At 60.7% G+C, this 7,041-nt stretch overlaps 1 protein-coding gene across 1 annotated transcript in view; it reads left to right on the forward strand.

Annotated features, from left to right (window-relative positions):
* LOC112059967 (B-cell differentiation antigen CD72) overlaps positions 1-7,041 on the forward strand; it is a 51,118-nt gene that overhangs the window by 42,368 nt on the left and 1,709 nt on the right. The window contains exon 9 of the mRNA XM_065549930.1: positions 423-1,075. The gene's annotated coding sequence lies outside the window, so the exon portion shown is untranslated. The remainder of the gene's footprint in view (positions 1-422; positions 1,076-7,041) is intronic.

A 7,041-nucleotide genomic window follows, 5' to 3' on the forward strand; every position in this document is an offset into this window, starting at 1 on the left:
GGGTCCTGGGGAAGCCACAGGGTCCTGCAACCCCACTTCGCAGTCAGACGGGACTCTCAGCCAGCCAGTAACACAGAGGTTTATTAGATGACAGGAACATGGTCTAAAACAGAGCTTGTAGGTACAGAGAACAGGACCCCTCAGCCGGGTCCATTCTGGGGCCCAGCGAGCCAGACATCCCCAACTGCCCTCACTCCCCGTCCCCAGCCAGCTCCAGACTGAAACCCCCTCCAGCCCCTCCTTTCTGGGCTTTGTCTCCGGCCCAGCTAGGGTGACCAGACAGCAAGTGTGAAAAATTAGGACAGGTTGTGAGGGGTAATAGGAGCCTATATAAGAAAAAGACCCAAAAATCGGGACTGTCCCTATAAAATTGGGACATCTGGTCACCCTAGGCCTAGCTCACCCTGTTTGTTCCCTTACAGCTCCCGCTGCTCCAGGCTCGGCTCCTGCGCCGCCTTCGTGCCCTGCTCCCACTGCCGAGGATGCAGCACCCGAGGGCCGGCCCCACCAGCACCGCCCGCTCCACACTCAGCCTCGCCCCCTGCTCCAGCCTGGAGCCCGGCCTCCCCTGGCAGGTGCCAGCTTGTGTGCTGGGCAGGGCGATCGCAGAGAAGGGCTGGGGGTGTCATGCCCAGGAAAAGAGCCGCCCACCCTCAGCTGACAGCCAGCCCCCTTCCCGCACCTGGGGCTGGGTTCCATGGGGGTGAGCGGCCCTGCCGAGCGTGGGCTCCCTGGCAGCTCCGCCCGCCCTGCTGCACTAAATGCCCCAGTGGGGCGGGCTCCGGGGAGGGTGCAGGGAGCTGCTCTCTGCCCCACAGACCCTCCCGCAGCCCCATAGCTGTGGGCGTTGGCCCCATGCAGGGCAAGCAGCCTGCCCCTTTCTAACGGTGACGGGCTCCCAGGCCGGCTGGGTCGCTGGTGTGGGGTGATTTCTGGCTGGGATCGGGGCGCTGCCCGGCAGCTGGGTGCAGCAGAGCAGTGAGGCCTGGTCCCAGGACCTGCTGTGCCCAGGGGTGTGAGAGCCGGGCTGGGGCTCAGCCCTCGCCGCCCCACCTTCCGCCCCCGGCATTGATAGGTGTCGCGGATTGTGGGGGAGTTAGGGCCCTGCACCCCTCTTCCCGAGATTCACTGCGACTCTCAACCAGCCAGTAAAGCAGAAGGTTTATTTAAGGACAGGAACACAGTCTCAAGCAGAGCGTGTAGGTACGACCAGACCCCCTCAATTAGGTCCCTCTGGGAGGTTCAGGGAGCTTAGACCCCAGCTTGGGGTTCCCTGTGTTGCACCACCCAGCCCCAACCGAAAACTAACCTCCCAGCCCCTCCCGCTGCTCCTCTCCTTTGTTCAGTCTCCCGGGCAGAAGGTGTTAATTCTCCCCACCCCCGTTCCTGGCTCAGGTTACAGCTCAGGTAGCTTCCTTCAAGGGAAGTCCCACATCCCCACTGCAACCCCCCCTGCAACATTCCCAGGTCAAATCTGCCCTGCTCCCTGCTCCGTCACATCTCTCCCCCCTTCGAGACTGAACTGAGCGGGGTCACTCTGACCAGTGACCTGGGGAAGTTCAGGGCTCCCTCTCCGGGACAATGCGTCCGCTATCAGGTTGTCACGTCCCTTCACATGGACCACGTCCATGTCATAATCCTGCAGGAGCAGGCTCCATCTCAGGAGCTTGGCGTTGGCTCCTTTCATCTGGTGCAGCCAGGTCAGGGGAGAGTGGTCGGTGTGCACGGTGAAGTGACGCCCAAAGAGATATGGCTCTAGTTTCTTGAGGGCCCACACCATGGCCAGGCATTCCTTCTCGATGGCCGCGTAGTTCTGCTCCCGGGGTAGCAACTTCTTGCTCAGGTACACGATGGGGTGTCTCTCCCCCTTTTCATCCTCCTGCATTAACACCGCCCCCAGTCCTGTGTCTGAGGCGTCGGTGAACACCATAAAGGGCTTGTCAAAGTCTGGGTTTGCCAGAACTGGGCCACTGACCAGAGCCTCCTTCAGCGCCCGGAGAGCCTCCTGGCACTCCTCGGTCCAGACCACTTTGTCTGGCTTCCCCTTCTTGCACAGCTCAGTGATGGGGGCGGCTATGGCGCTAAAGTGGGGCACGAACCTCCGATAGTACCCTGCCATCCCAATAAAGGCTTGGACCTGCTTTTTGGTTTGAGGAGCGGGCCAGTCTCTGATCACCTCCACTTTGGCTGGTTCCGGCTTTAGGCAGCCGCTTCCCACCCGGTGGCCTAGGTAGGATACCTCAGCCATCCCCACCTTGCACTTCTCCGGTTTTACGGTCAGCCCAGCCTTCTGGAGTCGGTCCAGCACTTGTCTAACCTGGGATATGTGGTCCTCCCAGGTCTGGCTAAAGACACAGATGTCATCGATATACGCCACGGCAAAACTCTCCATCCCCCTCAGTAGCTGATCCACCAGGCGCTGGAAGGTGGCCGGCGCTCCCTTGAGGCCGAAGGGCAGGGTCAGGAACTCATAGAGCCCCAGAGGGGTGACAAAGGCCGATTTCAGCCTGGCATCTGCATCCAGCGGCACTTGCCAATAGCCCTTTGTAAGATCCATGGTGGTAAGGTACCGAGCACCTCCCAGCTTGTCTAGGAGCTCGTCCGGCCTGGGCATGGGGTAGGCATCGGCTACAGTGATGGCATTGAGCTTCCGATAGTCCACACAGAACCGGATCGACCCATCCTTTTTGGGGACCAGCACCACCGGCGAGGCCCAAGGGCTGGAAGACGGCTGGATCACCCCCAAAGCCAGCATGTCATTGACCTCTCTTTCCAGGTCCTGAGCAGTTTTCCCTGTGGCTCGGAAGGGGGAGCATTTTATAGGCGGGTGCGATCCTGTCTGCACCCGGTGGACAGTCAGATTAGTGCGTCCAGGCTGGTTGGAAAACAGCTGCTGGTACAGATGCAGCACCCCTCCGATCTCAGCTCGCTGGGCAGGGGTTAGCCGATCAGAGAGGGGAATTGCTTCCAGGGGGAAGCCAACTCTTGTCCCAGGGAATAGATCTACTAAAGGGTCATCTCCCTGCCCCTCCCACTGTCCACACACGGCCAACACCATATTCCCCCTGTCATAATATGGCTTCATCATATTCACATGGTACACCCGGTGGTGGTGTGCCCGGTTCGACAGCTCCACCACATAGTTTACCTCGTTTAGTTGCTTGACAACCTTGAAGGGCCCTTCCCAGGCGGCCTGGAGTTTGTTTTTCCTCACGGGGATGAGGACCATCACCTGATCCCCAGTGGCGAAGGGGCGGGCCCGTGCTGTGCGGTCATACCAGACCTTCTGCTTCCTCTGGGCCCTGGCCAGATTCTCCCTGGCCAGGCCCATGAGCTCGGCAAGTCGTTCCCGGAAGGTCAGGACATACTCCACCACCGACTCTCCGTCAGGAGTGGCCTTCCCCTCCCATTCGTCTCTCATCAGGTCCAGGGGCCCCCTTACCCGCCTTCCATATAGCAGTTCGAAAGGCGAAAACCCGGTAGACTCCTGGGGTACCTCCCTGTACGCAAACAGCAGGTGAGGTAAGTACTTGTCCCAGTCCTGCGGGTGCTGATTCATAAATGTTTTCAGCATCATTTTTAGCGTCCCATTGAACCTCTCCACCAGCCCGTTGGATTGGGGGTGATATGCTGAGGCCCAGTTGTGCCGGACCCCACATCTCTCCCACAAGCACCGGAGTAGGGCCGACATGAAGTTGGACCCTTGGTCCGTCAAGACTTCCTTGGGGAACCCCACTCGGCTGAAAATGGTCAGCAGCGCATCCGCCACAGTGTCTGCTTCAATGGACGATAAGGGCACTGCCTCGGGGTAGCGGGTGGCGAAATCGACCACCACCAGGATGTATTTCTTCCCAGACCGGGTCGTCTTGCTGAGAGGTCCCACTATGTCCATGGCCACCTTCTGGAAAGGCTCCTCTATGATGGGCAAAGGTCTCAATGCTGCCTTCCCCTTGTCCCGGGCCTTCCCCACCCTCTGGCAGGGGTCACAGGATCGGCAGTACTGCCGGACGTTGGTGAAGACCCCGGGCCAGTAAAAGTTCTGTAGCAGCCTCTGCCTGGTGCGCCGGATCCCCTGGTGCCCTGCGAGAGGGATGTCATGGGCCAGGTACAGTAGCTTGTGGCGAAACTTCTGGGGAACCACCAGCTGCCTCCTGATCCCCCACGACTCCACTTCCCCCGGGGGAGCCCACTCTCGGTACAGGAACCCCTTCTCCCACAGGAACCTCTCCTTGCATCCTCTCCTCATGGTCTGTACCACACTGAGGTCAGCCAGGCCCCTTAGCTTCCGCAGGGAGGGGTCCTTCTGCAACTCGGCCTGGAACTCGGAGGCTGGGGAAGGGATGGGGACCTGCTCCCTCTCGTCGGCTGGGTCGGAAGCCCCAGCCACCCCGCGGCCTGTCCTTGGGTGTTCCCTCCCCACCCGGGAAGGGTTCGGTGCCTCCGGTGGGACATCCTTCCCAAGGTCAGGACGTAGTGCCCCTCGCCGGCTCTGGCTACGGGTCACGACTAAGGCGGTCTGGGGGCTGCTTGGCCAGTCCTCTAAGTCCCCCCCCATCAACACCTCAGTGGGCAAATGGTGGTGCACTCCCATGTCCTTGGGGCCCTCCTTGGCCCCCCATTTCAGGTGTACCCTCGCTACGGGAACCTTGAATGGGGTCCCGCCCACCCCGGTCAGGGTCAGGAAGGTGTTGGGCACCACCCGATCTGGGGCCACCACCTCGGGCCGGGCCAGTGTCACCTCTGCGCCCGTGTCCCAGTATCCATAAACTTTCTTCCCATCCACCTCCAGGGGAACAAGGCACTCGCTCCGCAGGGACAGCCCCGCGCCAACCCTGTAAACGGAGAACTTTGAATCCGGAGCATCTGGCCCCCCAGAGAAGCTGGCCGGGGGCCCTTCTCTCTCTTGAGCAGTTGATAAGCTGCCAGCCCCTCTTGCGTGGGAAGCCTGCCCCTCGTCCGTCTGGGCCTCTACCAAGTTAACCCGGTGCGGGTTCGGTCTGCTCAGTCTGTCCTTGAGCTTGGGGCACTGGGCCCGAACGTGGCCTCTTCGGCCGCAGTAATAGCAGCTCAGGTCCCGTGGGTCCCCTCGAGCCGGTCGGTTGTCCCTGATGCTGGGCATTCCCCGTGGGAGGGGATTCCCCATATTCCCCCTTTGGGAGGTCCCAGGGTGACTCTCTCTCTGCATCGCGGCGGGCCTGTTCCTTTGGGGCTCCTCCCTGCCACCCCCTGACCGGCTCTTTACAAACTCATCAGCCAGCTGCCCGGCGTGTCGCGGGTTCTCTGGCTTTCTGTCCACCAACCACAGCCTCAGGTCGGATGGGCACCGCTCATACAGTTGCTCCAGTACCAGCAGTTTAATCAGGTCCTCCTTCGTCTGGGCCCCACCAGCCCACTTGCTGGCGTATCTTTCCATGCGGACGGCTAGTTGCAGATATGAGATCTCAGGGGTTTTATCTTGACTCCGGAACCTTTCCCAGTACATCTCAGGAGTCAGCCCAAACTCACGTAGCAGGGCCTTTTTGAATAGTTCGTAGTCCCCTTTCTCTGCCTCTCCCAGTTGGCGGTACAATGCCACGGATTTGGGGTCCAGTAAGGGGGTAAGGACCCGGAGTCTGTCCGCGGGATCAACCCGGTGCAGCTCGCAGGCCGTCTCAAAGGCCTCCAGGAAGTCATCCATGTCCTCCCCCTCCTTGTATGGGGCCATGATGCACTTATCAAAGCTCCGTGCAGTCCTGGGTCCCCCCTCACTCACCGCAGCCGGGGGTTCGCTGCCCCTCAGTCTCGCCAGTTCCAGTTCATGCTGACGCTGTCTCTCTTCATGCTGTCTCTGTCTCTCATTCTCCTCCCGTTCACGCTGATGCTGTCTCTCTTTCTCCTCCCGTTCACGCTGATGCTGTCTCTCTTTCTCCTCCCGTTCATGCTGTCTCTGTCGTTCACGATCCTCCAGCTCTCTCAGTTTTAGCTCTTTCTCCCATTCCAGCCAATTCCGCTCCACGGATGCCGAACGTCACCGGGAGGATCCTCTGCTGGCCGGCGGGCTTCGCCGGGGGGATCCCCTGCTGGCCGGGGGGGTCACGGCACCTTCGGTATTTGCTGGGCTCCTCCCCACCCTTCCCCTAGGCATAGGAAGGAGGGGTCTCGGGAAGCCCTCAGCAGCCGGCTGACCACTCCCAGCTGGGACAGACACTGGTGCCTGCGCTGCATTTGCCAGGCTGCTTCCCTGAGACACAGGGATCAGTTCATTCGCGCGATCTTCCGCCTCCAGCTGGGCGATGAGCTGTTCTTTGGTGAGCCTCCCAATGCGCAGCCGCCTCTGCTTGCACAGCTCCACCAGGTTGCTCTTAAGCCGCTTGGCATACATCTTCCTGCTGGCCACTCACCGGCCTGTGTGCTCACAGCTCCCCACAGTTCCCAGGGGGACCCCTAGTGTGCCAGCCCTTCTCGAGGTCACCACCTCTCTGCCAGGGTCGAGCTGCAGACTCCTCCGCCCCTGGGACCACTCGCTGCGATCCCCCCGGGGGACCCTGTTACTGCAAAAGTCCTTCTCGCTGGTCACACACTCCCAGGGGTAATAACCGTCTCTCTCCCACTCTTCAGCAGGCCTGGTCCCCGTCAATCCCCCTTCGTTTTACTGCTCCCCAGTCACTTACTGCAGGAAGCGCCGTCCACGGGGTGCAGTAGATCCCACCGCTGCCACCAGCTGTCGCGGATTGTGGGGGAGTTAGGGCCCTGCACCCCTCTTCCCGAGATTCACTGCGACTCTCAACCAGCCAGTAAAGCAGAAGGTTTATTTAAGGACAGGAACACAGTCTCAAGCAGAGCGTGTAGGTACGACCAGACCCCCTCAATTAGGTCCCTCTGGGAGGTTCAGGGAGCTTAGACCCCAGCTTGGGGTTCCCTGTGTTGCACCACCCAGCCCCAACCGAAAACTAACCTCCCAGCCCCTCCCGCTGCTCCTCTCCTTTGTTCAGTCTCCCGGGCAGAAGGTGTTAATTCTCCCCACCCCCGTTCCTGGCTCAGGTTACAGCTCAGGTAGCTTCC

This window comes from Chrysemys picta, chromosome 6, assembly GCF_011386835.1.
Source record: "Chrysemys picta bellii isolate R12L10 chromosome 6, ASM1138683v2, whole genome shotgun sequence".
Taxonomy (NCBI): domain Eukaryota; kingdom Metazoa; phylum Chordata; order Testudines; family Emydidae; genus Chrysemys; species Chrysemys picta.